The sequence below is a fragment of the Coenobita brevimanus genome, chromosome 12 (genome assembly GCF_032717465.1).
Source record: "Coenobita brevimanus isolate Jiangsu-jjx chromosome 12, ASM3271746v2, whole genome shotgun sequence".
Taxonomy (NCBI): domain Eukaryota; kingdom Metazoa; phylum Arthropoda; class Malacostraca; order Decapoda; family Coenobitidae; genus Coenobita; species Coenobita brevimanus.
Genome location: NC_136965.1, coordinates 5,095,869 through 5,116,981, shown reverse-complemented (window position 1 = coordinate 5,116,981; position 21,113 = coordinate 5,095,869).

The window sequence follows — 21,113 nt, the reverse complement described above, 5'->3', positions numbered from 1 at the left end:
ATTCTGAGAGAGTCCCTATGTTAACTTAATGTTTTTTTCTTGTCATCCTTTTTACTTTATTTTCAACACCTCCACTCCTCAGCTCATAGCATCCTGGGTTGAAGATGTTTACTTTGTGAATCCCCTCTCTCCTCTCCTACAATCCTGGATATGCCTTTGCTAGGAAGAGTAAGATTGAAGCTCCGTATTTCACTTTGGTGCTACACTTAATCTTTCCTGTCAACTTCGTAGCGTTATAATTTTAGGTTAGATTATACACTGACTGAACACAAAGATGGAATATAGAAAAGACTGTATTCCTGTTACAAGTAGAACATTAGTCTGAATATGGAATTTAGTAGAGAGCAGTTTATAAAAGGTTAGTCCCTTCAATCTGAGGATGTATTTTTCGTTTTGTTCTTGCTACTTCCAAATGATTTTATTCAGATATAGGAATACTTTTCAAACTGGAGTGGTTAGATATAGATGTCATTAACTTCTTTCTCATACAAAAGACATTTTCTGAGTTGACTAAGGATTATCTGGAAGTAGAAAGGATAAATTGAGGAAAACATCATCAGATTAAAAGGGATAATATTAGGTTGAACATGGAACTTGTTAGAGATTAGTTTATAAAGAGGTAATATCAGTTTGAATGTGATACTTATTGGAAAACATTGTATAAAGAATTAATAACAGCTCACAAGGAGAAATCTGCAGTGGAGATTGTACTAGACTAGGCAGACTACCTCCATTCTCAATATAGGTGCTAGCATAGTCCACCCCTTTGAAGGTAAACAAAGACAAAATACGCAGTACCAGGTGGTGATATGGTACAGTAATCTCTGTTATCAACTGGCATTTATGAAATATTAAGGGTGCTTCATGGTCAGTACTTGTTGTCTAAATGATAGTGTAAAAGCTAAAATTGTAAAAAACAATGTACTTAAGGTTGTTGATTTAAGCTTGTAGCAGCCTGATTGCATGGTACATGTATATTTTATAACTATATTAATTTTTTTTTTTCAAAGTCATTATCACACTGAAGTAAAGGTGGTGAGTACAGTAAGACCTCAGTATTATATCGTCTTGATTTGTACTTTTTACACATTAAGCTGATTTCGCAGTTTACAAGCATGGTGCTGGAGAGGGACATCTTTATTTGGTGTCGCCAGTATAACTGAATGGTGGAGCTGCCTGGTTATACAGATGTCCCTCAGCTCCTTCACTATCTCCAAAAAGGAGGTAATGGTCTGCAGGAGAGGACAGTTTCCACCTGCAGTCCACTGGGTTCACATCCAGATGAAACTGAGGTTGAAACTAGTACAGTATTACTACATGCAGTTTACAGTACCAGTTGTATTAAATGGTTGTCATATTTTTAACACTGCCATGATCTGTAATGAGGACAGCCTTTAGATTCATATTTTTCCATGTGATATACACATTGTATTGCTTGTAAGCCAACACCTGACCATTTTACACATATTCTGAGTGTTTACGCACCATTTGATGCTGAGATTATTGTACTGTTAACCCATTCACATTGTCCTGTGTATTTTAATTGTGCTGTCAACAGCCTATTTCGTTTAACATCTTTTTTTTTTTTTTAATAGCCTGATTATAATAACAATTTGTCATCATAGTGAAGAAAATGATAATAAATAGATAAACTTACCTTGTGATAGTTTTGAGAAAGTAGAAAGTTAGCTACGACACATTTTCCGAGTGATAATAGTCCTAGGAAATTAGATGATATAATACGACATTTAGCATTTTGTTTGGTCAATGTGATAGATGTAACATTTTGGCAGATAAATGATCAGCCATAGTCCATAATGAGAGTAGCTAAGTATAACAGTATTGTGAACAGTATTTTGGGAGACATAGGGTAGCCACAAAGGTTTAAATATTTTTAAGCAAAGTAGAATTTCTGGTGAGATTATATCATGGCACAGCAACATTTAATCATACTTGTTTGATCCTGAACATGATCTTAGCATACGTTAGCTCACATAAGACTGACAGACCAGAAGGTTACAGGTACAATATAACCATTTTTAAGTTTACTCAGAATTTTTAGCTCTGAAGAGATGAGACCTGGGGTGGGCAGCCCATTGGTCAGTGATCATATATGAGTTTTTTTTTTTTTTTTTTTTTGACTCAGTTTAATGTACTCAGAATATTTATTTAAAATTTTTCAAAAAATTCTATATCACTATATGAATCAATATCAATGTAAGAGTGTTTGTTGGCCTATTTATCTATGACGTAAAAAAAATCACCATGAGAAGCATCATAATTCTCTTGGCTTTCAGTGATGCCATGCATTTGATAGCATTGCATTTGATGGCTTGGTGCAAAACTGTCAGCAGTGTGGACAGTGCACTCCAGCCAAGAGTGTCTTCCTGTTTCAGCCTCATGCATCATTTCGTAAAAGATTCTTCGAGTTTCAATACAGTATTGAAAATTCATCAGAAGAATTTTTGAATTTGGTAGCATTAGATGAATGAACTTTCAGACAGGCTTGCTCTTGTTACAGAGCTGGCAGTCGCAACAGCAGGTTCAAAATGAATCTCTGGCTGAAGGTTGTCATAACTTATTTGAATGCCATCATTGCAAAAGTTCTTGTTGCTCAGGTCTGCATGTTAGAACAAGTTAACATACGTTTTCTGCGGACTAAAGGTCAGAGAACTGATTTTGTTTCATTGATATGAATCTGGAAATTAAACTGAGAAATGCATTGTGTGTGTAATTTGAGTTTCAGTTTCTTAAACATACATGTGAAGAAGGATGTCAAGTTTCTGATTAAAATTTCACTTTTTTTCCAGTTCATTGTTTTTTAAAACTGAAGTTGAATATAATTCAGATTCTAGTGTAAATTTATTATTAAAAAAAAGTCTGTCTTATTAACAGTATGGCCATTTCAGTGATTTACTAGCCACAGCCATGGTCAGGAAAAAAATTATGTTGCCCACCCTTGAATTTTACCACAGAGCAATGATGTTCAGTCATTCTTAAATTGTGATGTGTTCCGTTAGGGCTAGCACATTGTATATCATAATGATGATAAATAATGGTGCTGGAGAGTGACCTTCACATGGTAGCACTGATATAGCAGAGCGGCAGAGTTGCCTGGTTTTTCAGACATCCTCAGCTGCTTCCTTATTCCCCAAAAGAAGGATGGTGGATTGTAGATGAGGCCAAGTTAAGCCTGTAGTCCACTGGGTTTACATCCACTTGAGTCTGGGGCCACGACAACAACGTGATAAATAATGCAGAATAGGATAGGATGTTTGGTAAAGCACTAAATCCAGGAATTGTGCTTCATGCAGGTGTATTTCTTTGAGGCAAGAGTTTGAGATTACAGGTAACCAAGTTGTGTGGAAACATGTCTTCAGTATGTGTTGTCTTATAATGTGTAAATATTTCTGCATGACTATTTGTTTGTGAATATCGTACTTATTAAAGAAATTAGTATTTTTATGTGTTAGTGGTATATTTGCTCATTCTTATATTATAGTATGTGTATAGTACAGTAGTCTACATAAGTTATAAATTGTGTGTTATGAACACCAGTTTTTTCCAGTTGCTGGAAATGTTTGTGTACTGTCACAATCAAAAGTTTGCCAACACTTCACTACTGGCTGTAATAGTGGAAAATGTTACATGAAAAATGTTTATGAGATAGTGGTATCAAGCACACAGCAAAAGTATATGAGAAGGAAGGATATCCTCTGACATTCAGGTAGAAGTGAAAAATATGGTAGGCAAGACACAGTGGTATGGGATTGTGGATGAACTTTTTGCTCGTGATAGTGCAGGATGTTTGTTGCAGCAGGTGGAAGTGTTTTGTCATTTAAAGAATAATGTGCAGCATTTCAGTTTTGCACCATATACAGAACAGCTCAGTTCAGGTAGTTGTAATGAGGACAAGTGAGTGTACAGTAGTAGGATGGTATTCCTTGCTTAGATCAGTTTTTGTAAGGTTGTAATGGAGCTGACTGGTGCTGACACAAATTCTTTCACTGGTATTGTTGCACTTAAGTAATTTGTTGTAGCTAATGCATATATTTAGAAGTACTGTGTTCCATCCATACATGGGTCAGGCTTGTTCACCTGATGGCTGCTTTCCAAACTGCACAATATCTTGCAGCATCTCCATCAGATCCCTCTCTTCAGAATCCCATTCTGGTTTGCCATTAAAAATTCTTTCTTTAGTGTTTGGATATGTGCAACACTTCACTCACTTTCACATATTCTCCTCACTTGTTCAGCCATATCGGCCAGCATGTGTACATCACTTCACTGACACACTCAGTATTCTGATTTTTACACAGTTTTGTCCCTTAGCAATGGAAAATCCAAATTAGTCAAAAGGCTAATATGATGGAACAACCTTGAGTCTGGGGTATAGTGGCACTGTGACCTGCCCATGTAAGCCAGTGGTACCCTCCATTATTTTATTGCATTTTTTTTTTTCCCCCCCACCATAGGAGATAGGTAACATGATTGTTGCTCATTTTGGAAAAAAAGAAACCTTTGAAGTGTTAGTCATTTCATTGCAGTATTTCATTGCTTTATTAATTTTATATATATACAGTACTATGATCACTTCATAGATGCAGCATTGTCTATTATATTACAAGGTAAAGTTCAGTGATGTGTAGGTGTTTTGTCTTTTTAATGTATTTTGACAGCAACTTTGTCCATGAATTACTGGTATCCAATATTCCATCCTTATTAGCTCTCAATTATACCTCATGAATAATGCCAGCTCCTTCTATCCAATGATGTATTTTTATATTTTATTCTTCCTGGTGCTGGAGAGGGGTGCCTTCATGTGGTGGCACAGCTCCCTCCATATCCATGAAAGGAGGAGGATGAACTGCAGGAAGAAGGCCACTTTAGCTTGCAGTTCACCGGGATTAAATTCATATGAGCCTGGGGTTGCATCTACTGCTGCTATTCTTCCTACCACCAGACAATTTTATTTAGCTTACGACTGACCTCTAGAAGTAAAGAGGTTAATGAAGGCCATGTACTAGTCCTCTAGTCTGAAAAGTCTTTAAATCTGAATGAAATAATCTGGTGGTAGCATTAATACAATATCAAGTACATCATGGGATTCAAGGAGATAGAGCTGTATGTCATAATGATTCCACTGAGGCCTGTGTGGTGCAAAGATCAGGCCACTTGATGTATTACAATGAAAAATTAGGATGTGTGTAGCATTTTGTGTATTTTGTATCAGTTTACATTCAGTCTCTCTCTCCCTCTTGATTGGATATTATGGGCAGTATTCTTGTCAGTTTAAGAGCCCATCTTGCATCTTTTCCTTAGTGATTTATTTTGCATATTGCTGCATGTTATTCATTTAAATGGTATTTATATCTCTTCCTCTCAATGCAGAGTGCATAAATAACATATAAGAAACTAGAAAGCATTCAGAGAGTGCATACCTTCACCAGTGCCAATAGAATTTATGATTTACTGCCGTAATTCCTCTTTCCTGCCAGATTAATACTTTTGTTGTCGCAGAAAGTCAGTCAATATTGTGGTCTTAATTTAACCTGGTTACACAGTTGCAGAATGCATACCTCTACCCATGCCAATAAAATTTATAATTTACTCCAGCATCTGGATTCAGATTCACCCTAAAATCTAAGCAGCTCTTCCTTTACCCACTGCCCACCTCTCCACCAGATTTCATTGAAATCCAGTAATGACATTTTGAAATATCCTATACACAAACAGACATGGGTGAATACATAATCTCCATCCAGCTTTGTTGGCAGAGATAAATATTAATGTATTATAGAAAGAAATGAACTAGTATGAAAGTATTAGTAAGCCTTGTAAACTGACGAGAATATGGGTCCATATCCCAGTACATTAACCTGAGTGGCCTCCACTATAAAAACCAACACATCCTTATCGTATAGAGTCCTTTCTGGCTATGTGTAATTTGTTTTTTTACACAACTTTTTTAATGTTAAGTTCACAGTAAACTACCGAAAAATTGCCTGTTAATGCTCCCATGCTATCTGTAATGCTGATTTGACAGTTTACTCCTATTTACAGCTCCAATTGTGTGAAAATTTTTAGAACAGTCTCTGATTTTTCATGACTATTTACATAACTACTGTACATTCCTCCATTCCATCCCACATACTTGCTTTCTCCTTGTGTTTTATGATTTACCTCTCCTGATTTTTCCATTCTTCTCATCTTCCCATCCATCTCTTTAAATTCAGCCTTTTCCGATGAAAACTAACTTAGCTTCCATTGTTTTTGTAACCCCCTCGATTAATATTATTCTGCAGTATATTTTACAGCCACACTTTTTTTTTTTTTTTTTTTTTTTTTTTTTTTTTTTTAAACTTTTCTGTCACATTCTTCCTGTGTGGAAAAATAACTGACTTCAAAATAAACTGACACCATTCCATGCACTCTTTCAGACTTGCATTTATCTTTCCTTTACACTTTTGCCAGTTATACTTTGATGTGCATATCTGTAACTTGAATTTAGTAGGAAGAGAGAGAAGGATAAATGAACAATGTCTGGTTTGGAATTGAGAAAGATTAACTGCTAACCCAGAACTCAGCTTGTAGAGAGGGAGTCCAAACTTTAAGGTTATTTTAGGATTCCAAATACAAGGTAGGGTAGTGGATGTTGGAGTGGCCCTGGTGAGAGAGGATAGTGTTTGGAAACTCCCTGTACTGTTGTTTGCAGATGATACTGTGTTGTTGAGTGAAGATGAAGGGGAGCTGCAAGGCTTGGTGGATGAGTTTGGGAGAGTGTGTAAGAAACGGAATCTAAAGGTGAATGTAGGGAAGAGTAAAGTGATGGTCTTTGAGAGAGATGAAGTCAGTGAATGTACAGCGAGGATGGATGGTGAGGAATTGGAAAATGTAAGTACGTTTAAGTACTTGGGTAGTGTGATGAGTAAGGATGGAGGTTTGGAGGGTGAAGTGCTTGAAAGGGTACAGCAGGGAAGAAAGGTTGCTGGTTCTTTGAAAGCAGTGATAAGAAACAGGGAAGTGAGCATGAAAGTGAAAAAGTTACTACATGACAGTATTGTGATACCAACTCTATCGTATGGAAGTGAAGCTTGGACATTGTTGGAAGGACACAAGTCAAGAGTGAGAGCAGTGGAAATGAGTTATTTAAGAGGAGCCTGTGGAGTCACATGGAGAGACAGGCTGACGAATGAGGATATAAAGGAGCGTTGTGGTGTGGATGTGGATGTGATAGGAAGCGTTACAAGGAACACACTGAGGTGGTTTGGCCATGTGGAGAGGATGGAGGGTGAAAGACTGATGAAGAGAGTGTATGTGAGTGAGGTGGAGGGGGGAAGAGGGAGGGGGAGGCTGAGGATGAGATGGAGGGATGGGGTGGAGAGGTATATGAGAGAGGGAGGTGTGAGTCAGAAGCAGGGCAGTGAAATGGCGGGGGACAGGGCAACTTGGAGGCGATTTGTTTGTGGCCACCTCAAATGGGATTTAGGCGTCTGGCAATAGATAGATAGATAGAAATACAGTACCCCTTAAAGAAAAATAAGGGGCCTAGACCACTATGAATTGTAGTGGCTGGCATTGGTTATCTCAAAGTATGTTTCATCTGAGTTATTTTTCTCTCATATAGATATCATGTCCATGAAATATTATTTAATTAAGATACCAATGGAGAAGTTATCGTATGGCCACTGCATTTGTCTGACTCATTGGTAGAGTAGACCAGGTAAGAGAGTTACTGTTATATTAGGATTAGCCATTTCTTTTTCTATGATGGCCACTGGAACTCTTAAGACACCTTGTAAACTCTGAATCACATGTGTCACTCACTACATCAAGAAACACAGTGCTTATTTGTATGTCTGCTGCCTATACTTGCATAACCATGTCACAGGAATATTAATGTCATGAATCCAGCCATGTAATTTTATTATTTTTTCTTGCCACTGCTTGGTGATTTTATTCAACTTAGGAAAAGCCTGTTATATTAAAGAAGAATCTGAAGGCACTATTTAACATCCCCAGTTCTGAAACTCTCTCCGAAGGCAGCTAAATCCTTGCTGGCATGGGTGCAGTGGATGGGAGTTCTTCATCACTGAAACCCATAGCAGTTCTCATCCACACACACCCACATCCAGTGGGGCCACGTGTACAGGTTAGTGATACAAAACTTTCACATCCATCCATCCACATCAGGAAGCATTTGATGTGGACATAGCCTAAGATGAATAAAGTTGTCAGCACATAGCAAGAATAAACTAAACTAATACATCATCTGATTCAAGTGGTTAATATCTTCCCAAAGAACATTGATAGGGCTAGATAAAATAGTCTGGAGGTATCAGGATCTGTGTTTGTATCAATCCATACTTGATTCGCAGCAGGATCAGACCTTTTCCTCAAAGGGAAAGTGATAGCCTGAATCAACCCTTCCTTATGATGGCAAAGCATTTTTAGGGGAAAGTCTGGATATGGAAAGAATTAAATATAAAAGACATCATTAGTAGTGATTAATGCCTTCGGTCCGATGACGTATTTTTAGCCTTAATGCTTGCTGATCTGAAATTATATATATTCAACTTAGGAAGGCCCTCTAGCAGCGAAGGGCCTGGTGAAGGCTGTATCTAAAGACTCCAGTTGGAAGTGTATCTCCAAAGTCAAATAACATCGACTGAAGTTGGGTTAATCTGATATATAAATTAATGTTCATGGGAAGTTGTGTCATGTTCCTGTGACGTGATTAAACCTGTACCGCTCACACGAATTTTTGCATTTCATTATCTGTTTTTATTAAGTACGTTTTTTATTACATTCTTATTGCATCTCCATATTTATATTAGAGTAACTAATGCTTAATATCAAATGTCATTAATAAACAGATAATCAATTTTGCAACTTGTTCTTCCTGGTGTCATTGTTAAATATTATTTAATAACTGTTATAATTGTATTTATATGTAAATTACTGTTTGTGTTTAGGGTATAAAACTAGAGCACCTTCCTTTGACGGCCATATTGACTATATCAGTGGTTATGTATCAGGCTAAAAGTATACATGTTTATTTTGTTCATTGATAATAATAAAAGAAAATAGCCATCTCGTGCTGTTATTAACAATTACACTTGTATAATTTCACCTTGGTCCACGGAAGATATATAATGTCTCTGTCATTTTCACCTCTTGGTAGGTGGTGGTGACCATCATCCACCCACTTGATGAAGTGCAGCCTACTTCATCCTTAGGTGGCTTTACATTGAGCAGCAAGTATAATGATTTCTTGTAACCCAGGAAACCATTTACAAAGCTAGGTGATAACCATACAAGTACTGTATAACCAAATACAGCAATACCTCAATAAACGAAACCCGTAGATGCGATACCCCGGCTTAGCGATGGGGGTACAAATACCACCACGCCCCAATACCAGACGGCAGAGCCCTGGTTTAACAATGGGCCCTCTGACGTTGTGTCCACAGACGACGGGCTGAAATTTTGAATCGCGCACATTCCCACGGCCAGCTGAGACTACCTGCCTCCCAGGATGCGCAGAAACTCTCATGCAGGCCCCAGAGCCATTGATGACCCCACACTCACCCATATCGCTGTTTTCGCACCGGCCATCTCAGAGTAAGGATCTCCCTTACGCTCGCCCACCACACATCGTGTTGCACCACCAGTGTTACGCAAGCTGCTGTCATAGTGCATCGTAACTGTTTGAGCAGTGCCTTGAGTAGAGCAGTGATACTAATCATGTGTGGAGTGCGATATTGTGTGATCTTTGGCCCAAATAAGTGTCGTAATGTCTGGTAAGGGTGCTGCACATGGTGGGGCTATTGGTGGTGCTAGTGGAGTCCCTAGTTGTGGTGGTAGGCTAAATGGCCTGCTAGTGGTGGTGCTGGTGATTTTTCCACGAAGCTTATGCATAAGACTGTGTCACTAGAGGTCAAATTGGAAAAGCTTAAGTGCCACGACAAAGGTGAAGGTGCATGTGCTATCGCATTGGCTCTCCACCTGGCCCAGTTGACTGTCTCCACCATCATCAAAAAGAAGGAGGCCATTAAGGCTGCTGCTGGGGGGGTTACAACCTTACCCGCCTCCTGTATTGCCCGTCAGCGAGAGCCTGCGATGGAGTAGCCGGAGCAGACACTCCGCACGTGGGTGGAAGATAAGAACCGGTGCAAGGCACCCATGAGCCAGGCAATAATATGCACTACGGCCCTCTTGCCATGAGATTAAATAAAGGTCAGGCGAGCTCTTGATGAAAGCAAGACCTTCAAGGATAGCCATGGGTGGTTTGACCGGTTCAAGAAGCGACCAAGCCTCCACCACATAAAGATGTATGGTGAGGTGGCGAGTGCAGATACGGTGGCAGCGGCAGTGTTTCCTGACAAACTGAAATGCATCATCGAGAAGGGTGGCTACAGTGCAAAGCAGGTCTTGAATTTTGATGAGACTGTGCTTTTTTGGAAGAGAATGTCCTCCAAGACATATCTTGCAATTGAGGAAAGGTCTATGCCAGGATTCAAGGCCTTGAAGGACCGGCTGACACTCCTGCTAAGGGGACAACGCTGAGGGTGACCTCAAGTTGAAGCCGCTCCTTGTTTACCACTCCGAGAACCCCTGGGCTCTGGTGGGGTATGTTAAGGAGAACCTTGGGGTTATCAGGAAGTCGAACAAGAAGGCCTGGCTGACTTCAGATATCTGTTCGTCATATTTCCACTTGTACCTCTCTCATGTGCTTCAGTGAAGAGGTATGCATCGCGTGAAAATTTGGCAAACAGATTTCTCATGGTGGTGGGCAACGTGCCTAGCCACCCTCCAGAGATGGAGGAATGGGGCAGCAATATTGAGGTGGTGCTCCTGCCTCCCAACACCACGTCCTTGTTGCAGCCGATGGACCAAGGGGTGATTTTTTTTTTTTTTTTTTTTTTATGCGAGGAAGAAGGAACCAAAGGCCATGAGCCCGCAGTAACAGTTCCCACCAAGAGAAAAACAAAATACAATAGAGAGCCAAATTCAAGATCCGATCATTTTGAGATGCCTGGACACACTGCGTTTGAAAGACTGGAGATCATAGGCAGGAGGAAATACAGACAGAGGGAGACAGTTCCAGAGCTGACCTGTTGCATGAATGAAAGACTGGGAGTAACGGTTAACTCTTGCATTAGAGAGTTGGACAGAAAAGGGATGAGAGTTTGCTGCCAGACGGGTGCTACGCGCCCGTCGTAGAGGTGGAGGAATGCAAGCAGACAGTTCAGAGGAGCAGTGACCATTAAAGTAGCGATAGAAAAGAGATAAAGATGCAACAGTGCGGCGAAGAGACAGAGGTTGAAGGGAGTCAGTAAGAGGAGGAGAGTTAATGAGACGAAAAGCCTTTGACTCCACCCTATTGAGAAGAGCTGTATGTGGGGAGCCTCCCCACACATGAGAGTTGTACTCCACACAGGGACGGATAAAACCCCTGTATAGAGTCAACAATTGTGCAGGGGTAAAGAAAGAGCGGGAGTCGACACTTTGCACATCTCTTGGAAGCAGATTTTACAAGAGATGTAATATGATCTTTCCAAGATAAGTCCCGAGTAAATGAAACCCCAAGCATGTTCAAGGATGATGCAGGATTAATCTGAATACAGTATTATTAAACATAAGTGGGTATACCTGTGGAAGATTTTGTCGGGTTGATAGGTGTAAGAACTGAGTCTTAGAAGCATTAAAGACAACCATATTATTTTTACCCCAGTCAGAGATATGAGCCAAGTCAGACATTAGGTGTGCCATAGCCTCATCCCTTGTTTCTTGAAGTAACTGTTGAGATGGGCATTGCGGGAACCGAATGGAAAGGTGAAGGGTGGAGTCATCAGCGTATGAGTGGATAGGGTTAGATGTACAGCTTAGAAGATCATTGATGAATAAAAGGAAGAGAGTTGGTGATAGGACAGAGCCCTGAGGAACACCACTGTTGATAGATCTAGGAGAAGAACGATGGCACTGCCTACGACAGCAGCTATAGAACGACCAGAAAGGAAGCTAGCGATGAAGGTACAGATAGAAGGATAGAAACCGTAGGAGGGGCAGTTTTTGAAATTAAAGATTTATGCCAGACTCGATCGAAAGCCTTTGAGATGTCAAGTGCAATGGCAAAGCTTTCGCCAAAGTCCCGAAAGGAGGATGACCAGGAGTCTGAAAGGTAGGTGAGAAGATCGCCAGGGGATCATCCATGACGGAACCCATACTGACGATCGGAAAGAAGGTTGTGATAGGAAAGATGCCTTAAAATTTTTTTATTAAGAATTGACTCGAAAACTTTTGAAATACAGGACGTTAAAGCAATTGGACGATAGTTGGAGGGTTGGGAGTGGTCACCCTTCTTTGGGACTGGCTGAATGAGAGCAAACTTCCAGCAAGAAGGAAAGGTACAAGTTGACAGACAAAGGCGAAATAGTTTGCCTAGGCAGGGTGTAAGCACAGAAGCACAGTTTTTGAGAACAACAGGAGGGACCCCATCAGGCCCATATGCCTTGTTAGTACTGAGGCCAGTAATGGCAGAAAATACATCAACTGAAGAAATTTTAATGTCAGCCATGAGGAAGTCAGAGGGGGAAGTGATGGAGGAACAGCACCGGAATCGTCTAAGGTGGAATTGGAGGAGAGAAAGTCTGTGCGAAGAGATCTGCTTTATCAGTAGAAGAAATAGCTACAGAACCATCAGAGTAGAAAAGAGGAGGGAAGGATGATGAGGTAAAGTTGTTAGAAAGATTTTTGGCAAGGTGCCAGAAGGAGCGGGAAGAATTCGAGTTGGAGAGTTGAGAGCATTTAATATGGATGAAATTATTTTTAGTAGAGCGAAGAACAGACTTAGCACGATTCCGGGCAGAAACGTAAAGATTATGTGATTCAGGGGTGGGTTGGCTCCGGTACCTTTTGTAGGCCTTCTCCTTGTTGCGGACAGCATTAGAACAAGCGTGATTAAACCAAGGCTTTCTTGCGTTAGTCAAAGGATATGAGAAAGGAATGTATGCTTCCATGCCCGAGAGAATAACCTCCGTAATGCGCAAGGCACACTCAGATGGCTCACGGCCATGGAAGCAATAATCATTCCAGGGAAAATCAAAGAAGTACTGCCTAAGGGCCTCCCAGTCCGCAGCTCCAAAATGCCAGAGACGACGTTTCCCTGGAGGGTCCGCAGGCCGTACTGGAGCGATAGGACAGGTTAAGGTAATAAGGTTGTGATCGGAGGAGCCCAACGGAGAGAAAAGATTAACAGAGTAAGCAGAAAGATTAGTTGTGAGGAAGAGGTCAAGTATGTTGGAGCTCTCTCCAAGGCGGTCAGGGATACGGGTAGGGTGCTGTACAAGCTGCTCTAGGTCATTAAGGACAGAAAAGATGTAGGCTTGTTCACCAGGTGGATCCGTGAAAGGAGAGGAGAGCCAAAGGTGGTGGTGAACATTGAAATCTCCAAGAATGGAGATTTCAGAGAAAGGAGAAATGGACAGAATGTGTTCCATCGTAGAAGTAAGATAGTCGAAGAATTTTTGATAGTCAGTAGAATTAGGGATAAGTAAACAGCACAGATATATTTAGTCAGAGAATGACAGGAAAGCCGAAGCCAGAGAGTGGAGAATTCAGAAGAATCAAGTTCAGGAACACGAGAGCAAGATAAGGACGTTGCGTATGTATACACAACAGCCACCTTTGGCTTTGAAATGAGTATAGAGAAAGTAGGAGGATACAGAAAAGGGTTTGCTGTCAGTTGCCTCAGACAGCTGAGTCTCCAAAGAAAAAGAAGGTGAGGTTTAGAGGAGGAGAGGTGGTGCTCAACAGAGCGTAAGTGAGTTGAAAGGCCGCGATTGTTGCAGAAATGAAGAAGAAGAGAGTCAGACAGTGGTTCCAGGCACCTCGAGTCGTCACCGGGAGAGGGGCAGATGGCGGGGGCATTTATGGTCCCCCCCCCTGGGGACTCCGAGGCTGGGTGAATTGACGCCATTTTGGTAAATTTTGAATAGGAAGTGTAGTGTGTACTGTGCATGTAGTTTGGTGAAGATAGATAGAGAAATTTGTACTGGAGAGCATGCTGGCCTACTCTCTGTGTAACTGAGACACTGAAAAAGTTCAGCAAAGGGGGATGGTCAGGAACTAGTCCTGAGGGCTGATGAAACGGGAGCTCCAGCACTCCCTGTCATCAGCTTTCCATCCACCTCGGGAGTACTGCCCTGCTCGACTGGTGCTACAGGCTTATTACCTCTGCCGCATAATGCAGCAGTTGGTAAGGGCCTGTGACAGTGATGACAGGACAACAGTGCAGCAGTTTTGGAAGGGCTACAACATACGCCACACCCTAGAGAATATCACTGCAGTGTGGGGTGAGGTTAACCAGGCGATGATGAAGAGGGTGTGGAGGAAGCTGTGGCCAGAGTGCATACACTCCTTCACCGGGTTCCCCGAGGGCGTGCAAGCTCTGCCTGTCCAGCGTGTGTGGCAGGACATAATCGAATTGTCAAACGAGACGAGCTTCAGGGAGGTCGACAAGGATGACGTGGAGGAGGTTCTCAAGAGCCACTGGAAGGATCTCAGCAACAAGGAGGTCCTCAATATGGAGAGCCAGTGGGCGCACCACGAGGCAGAGAAGGAGGAGGTTGTGCCTGAGGTCCGATCCCTGAACGTCAAAATCCTCAAGGAGATGCTAACAAAGTTGGACAAGATAATTGACCTCATGCGGACACACGACCCCCTCCTAGGACGAAGCAGGGACACAGCTAATTGGCACAAGGAGAGGATGAAAGTCTATAGAACAATGCTAGAGAAGTAGAGGGCAGCCAGGCAGACTACGATCAGAGCCTTCTTCAATCAGGCCCCCACACCAGCAAGTCACTCAGGATCTCCCTAGCCCTCGACGAGCAGAGCATCTCCCCACCCTTCAACCAGCAGAGCACCTCCCCAGCCTTCAACCAGCAGAGCACCTCCCCAGCCTTCAACCAGCAGAGCACCTCCCCAGCCTTCAACCAGCAGAGCACCTCCCCAGCCTTCAACCAGCAGAGCACCTCCCCAGCCTTCAACCAGCAGAGCACCTCCCCAGCCTTCAACCAGCAGAGCATCTCCCCAGCCTTCAACCAGCAGAGAAACACCAAGGGACACCTCCTGCCGAGGACGTGTTTGGCCCATTGTGCTGGACCTAACCTCCAGCCGATCCCCGTCTCCCGCGTCACCTGTGTCTCCAGTAAGGCACTCTGTCACTCCATCGCTGCCTTCCTTGTCCCAGCCTCCATCTCCCACACCACCTTGGCCACTGTCTCTATCTCCCTCGCCACAACATGAGCCACCGCAGCTGACTCCATTGCTACCTTATCATTCATCACAGCGGTTTCCCTCGTCACCTCGCCAGTCATCACAGCTGTCTCCCTCACCACCTCCTCTGTTATCGCATCTCACTCCATTGCCACCCCCAGAGCCATTGCATCGCACCTCACCGCCACTGCTTGAGCCAGCACGTCACACCCTATCACCTCCACCTGAGTCATCGCATTGCACTCCATCGCTATCCTCCTCTGACCCTCCCCTGGAGATCGGGTTTGAGGGCATTGAGGAGAAGGATTGAGTGTTGGGGAGCACCACATGCCCCCTAACCTCGGGGTGGATAGCAAGGATGATGGCCAGGACTGGACATGGACTTACAAGAAGTAAGTGATGAGAGATATTTAATATTTTCTAACCTCTTCCTTATGATTTTCAGGCTTTATTTTTGCTTTTAGTGAGTTATTTACAGGTGTTAGGCTTAGGTTAGCTTCCTTAACAGCTGTTAGGCCATTTAGATTGCCTTTAAACCTGTTTTTGGGCTCATCTAGGTGGGTTTTGGACTTGGTTTGAGGGGAAACCCAAGGCTGGTAAATGGTCCACATTGAAATACATTTTAAAAGTCCCCCGATATACGATACCCTTCGTAATGATGGGGTTTTACCTAACCAATTAGATCGTTAAACTGGAGTATGCCTGTAATCGGGTGATGTGGAGCCTATTGTACTATGGTTCCCTTGTTAACTGTGTGGAGAGATGCAAGTGCAGCATCCATCCAGGAACCAAACTTACTTTCTTCCCCTTGCCTCACTGTGGTGAGGCACTGTCTGCAGCAAGGGAACATTATTTCACTGCATGAGGTAATCCTTCAGGGACAATTGCTTTCCTATGGTAATGGGTCCACTTGGCAGACAGACTGGTGTTACACTACTGTGGTATTACTACTGCAATTACTACACTTTTGTTCCTTTCTTGCTCTGTCAGGAGGGTAAAGGTCAGGAGCCATATTATTCAGTCCATGACATTTAAGGCTGCTATTCTGGTCACTCGTCTTCTGACTTTGCTTGCATTCCTCGCTCATTGTGGTGGGCACACAGCGCCCATACAGCTACATGCACCCACCTCCGCTCTGGCCAACTCTTTAGTACTGTACAAGAGTTACCATTACTTTTAGTTTCCCTTGTATGCAACTGGTCAACACTGAAACTGAAGTTTCTCAGTTTGTCATTCCACTGACTATAATACCAAGTCTATTAAATGGAGTGTATCCAGGTATCTGTAAATGAATGAATCTTTAATTTAGTTTTCTTTGTTGTTCAGGTTCATTTAGAAAAAATGAATTTTGCAATTTTTTTATTTTCTGCAATGAAAAGAATAGTTGCTCACCACTGACAGGCTTAATATGAATAACCAGTTCCAACCATCCATTGCATTACACAGTAGCCACGTACGGCCGGAATGGATTTACCCTACTAGACTACCAGACGTCACACAGGCTAATATTTACTCCTAGTAAATGAAATTGGCCTGGTGTGCTTCATCAGCCTGTAGTAAAATGCAATACATAAACAGCTTAAGTAACAGGTAGTACTGAAGCCTGGCAAAGAATGCTTACATGTCCGTAGTTCATTTGAGAGCCGTCTATCCATCAACCAGTACGTTATTGCTCTATGAGGAGTATAGGGGCCCAGGGCTAGGCTGTTCAGTTCAGTAATTTTTGTCGAGTGACCAGTTGCTCATCTAAGTGATATTAATTATGTTGTATAGGGAGGTGGTGTCCGAGTGGTTAAAGAGATTAAATGGTACGAGTTTGATGTCAGGCTGGAGCAGGGAACAGGTGAATGAACTGAATTTCGATAAAACAGACCCTACTGATCTTCTACAGGGCCCATCGACCTGTCATAAAAACATTCCTGCTAGTACCAGTGCACCAGTCGTGGATGGGACAGAACAGTTTGTATTCCATATGCACAGTCGGTCATTGAGCCAAAGTGGGTGACATGAAGGTGTGTGGCATGTACGAGGGAGGACTGTGGGGTTTAAGGGAACAGCTTATACCCAGAAACGGACATGTAGCAAAGAAAAAAAAAAAGGGGGGGGGACTTAAGGGGCGTGAATGGGTAGGAGGTGAAGGGAGGGCAGGATAAGTGGCCAAGGGTAGGTTCTGGGAAGGGAAGGCAGGGTGGTGTAGGGAAGGCAGGGTAGTGTCTTGTTATATCATTGCTATCATGTGAATTGAGATAGGATTCAGAAACAAGCAGAGGTATGAAAGTGACAGAACTATCAACAAAGACTCCAGTAAAATGGGCCACACAAACATCCACGTAACAATCAAGTCCCCGGATTCCCGACTCGATCTCACAGACCTAACCATCTACCTATATACGATTTTTTTTTTTTTTTTTTTTTCAGTAGATGCACTTCACATTTAGTATAGCCGCAAAACACCTCTTCCGTTGACTGTCATATTTAAAAAGCTGTGTCAGACCCTTGTCATGTGCTCCCCCATTCATATCTTACAGTCTTCTAGCCTCTTCAGCTTCCATACTTCGCTCTCCTACACACTCATTTATCACATCCATCTGTCTCCTTGACCTTCCATGCATCTCCCTATCTTGAAATTTATGTATTCGTCGAACCGCACTACAGTACACACATTCTTTCCATGTGACTATACCATCTAGGCGCACTATCTTCTCTTCTGTAACAGTATAAAAAAGAAAAACAAATCTCGTGCTGTATAGGCTTAGACTACAGCTTTTGCGATTCAGTTTCTTTTCCTCTCCATTCTAAACACTCCACACACATCCAGCAATTACATTTTCTCTGCTACTGCAAAGGTGCCGGACGCTTACCCTAGATGCGGGAGCGTCTTTAGGAGTGGCTTTGTCGTTTGTCATAATTATTTTTAGACGAGAGGTGTTTCATGCCCGTAGACTTAAGCGAAACTAACCACACCATGCCACCTGAAGCGTCCTGAAGCTCATGGATCTATCCCTTCTATACTTGTTTATCCAGTAACTAGGTTTTGCTTGCTGTACTTCGCATTGCCTTAAAACGAATGAATAATTGTATGTATAAAACTGAATAGCACTTTATAACCTGCTACACTTTATAACATGTAGGCTACACACAAGTATCCACGTACAGAGATGAAATGTGGACACGGTTAAAATTTACATAGTTAATACGTAATGTCCACATCAAACACACAGCACAGGCGCAGTTCATTATCGCTATATCAGGAACTTCCTTATAGCACCTCACTCACCTCTTGCCCACCCACCTCTCTCTCTCTCTCTCTCTCTCTCTCTCTCTCTCTCTCTCTCTGTTATTTCTCCTTTTCTCTCCCTAATCCCTCTTTTTAACTGTTCCTATTTCTTTCTCCTCGCTCTTTACTACCTACATTTCTCTCTCTCTCTCTCTCTCTCTCTCTCTCTCTCTCTCTCTCCCTGCCCCAAATACCGTAATAATGGGTAATCGAGAGTCAATAAACAGCAGTAGGGATGAATTAGCTGATAATAAGATGCGATAAAGTATAATTGCGTTGGAGGTAAGATTTATATAAGACAAACAATTTACTCTTAACTTTCTATTGATCTAGCCAACGAAAACTATACTCCCTTTATTCTAACTTGGCCTAAATTCTCTTCCTGTTCAAGCTTATTATTGCTACGGCTCTACATCCTTTCTTTAGCACTTTTTCGTGACTGGCATTACATTTTAGTGCTAATCTATTGTTACGACTCAGCATTCACGATGGAGAGATGGCAATTTTGGGCCAAGTTAGAGTAAAAATCAATATAGTAAAGTTGTTCATTGTACTGAGAAGATTAATATAGTGCGTTCATTCAAAGCTGACAAGAATCCCTAACACTTGTTAGTTCAGTGTCTAGATATCAAATTGGAGGGTTGGTTTGACTAGTAACCAAGGAGACTCACTTATGGCTCATCAAATTCAATGTAACCACAGTAGTAATGGTAGTAGTAGTAGTGGTAGTAGTAGTAGAGTGGTAAAAGTAGTAGTAGCAGTAGTTGTGGTAGTAGTAGTGATTGTAGTAGTGGTAGCAGTGGTAGTAGTAGTAGTAGTAGTAGTAGTGGTAGCAGTAGTAGTAGTAGTAGTAGTAGTAGTAGTAGTGGTAGCAGTAGTAGTAGTAGTAGTAATAGTTGTAGTGACGTGGTAAAGTAGTAGTAGTAATAGTAGTAGTAGTGGTGGTGGTGATGGTGGCAGTGATGGTGCTGATGGTAATAGTAGTAGTAGTGGTGGTGGTGGTGGTGGTGGTGATGGAGGTGGTGGCGGTGGTAACAGTAGTAGTAGTAGTAGTAGTAAACAGTAGTAGTAGTAATAGTAGTACTGGTGGTGGTGGTGGTGGTGACGATGTTGGTGCTGATAGTAGTAGTAGTAGTAGTAGTAGTAGTAGTGGTAGTAGTAATAGTAGTAGTGGTGGTGGTGGTGGTGGCGGTGATGGTGGTGATAGTAGTAGTAGTAGCAGCAGCAGTAGTAGTAGTAGTAATTTTAATCTAGCTTTACTGCTCAAATGTTCACAGACCCTGAAGATGTGCAAGATCTAAACACACGGAAGCTCTCGGGGCATTTCGTGTGTAATTTGCCCTTCAATTTTCGCCATAGCCATGAATCACGTGTATACAAGTGATGTGTGTGTGTGTGTGTGTGTGTGTGTGTGTGTGTGTGTGTGTGTGTGTGTGTGTGTGTGTGTGTGTGAGTGAGTGAGAGAGAGAGATCCACTTTTAACAACATGATGGATCCGCCTTTTATTACCCCTTTGCAGCTGCCATTGCCACTTTTAACAATTAATTTCTTATCTGAGTATGCCCTCCTCTTCTCCATTCTCGTTCACATCACTGTTAATCATTATTTTGTTCCTTAAACCTGTCATTCCCTTACCTATACCCAATTTACGCTAACTTGGCCTAAAATTGACGCCTCTCCACCTTAAATTCTCAGTTATAACAATGGATTGGCATTAAAATATGATGCTAGTCACGATGAAGTGCCGTGGAAAGGATGCAGAGATGTAGAACAGTCCTCTTGTAAAATCGTGCAATGAGAAGGAAGCTGCAAAAGGACGAAAATCTTGGGCCAAGTTAGGGTTATGTCGCTTTTACCTTGATGATCGACCCCATATCTATATCTTATCAAATTATGGTATTTTTCAGGTACTCTCAATGGTGTGACGCCCCTTTTATCTATCTCCTATATCTCACATCTCTCCTTCATCTGCCTCTCTCCTTCCATAAATAACTACATGTAATTATCCTTTCGCATAAGCTTCCATTAATTACTACGCTTCATTATCATACAGTATCTATCTATCTATCTATTGCCAGACGCCTCAATCCCGTTTGGGGTGGCCACAAACAAATCGCCTCCAAGTCGCCCTGTCCCCCGCCATTTCACTACCCTGCTCCCAACTCACACCCCCCTCTCTCATATACCTCTCCACCCCATCCCTCCATCTCATCCTCGGCCTCCCCCTCGCTCTTCCCCCCTCCACCTCACTCGCATACTCTCTTCGTCAGTCTTTCACCCTCCATCCTCTCCACATGGCCAAACCACCTCAGTGTGTTCCTCATAACGCTTCCTATCACATCCACATCAACACCACAACGCTCCTTTATATCCTCATTCGTCAGCCTGTCTCTCCACGTGACTCCACAGGCTCCTCTTAAATAACTCATTCCCACTGCTCTCACTCTTGACTTGTGTCCTTCCAACAATGTCCAAGCTTCACTTCCGTACGTTAGAGTTGGTATCACAATACTGTCATGTAGTAACTTTTTCACTTCCTTGCTCACTTCCCGGTTTC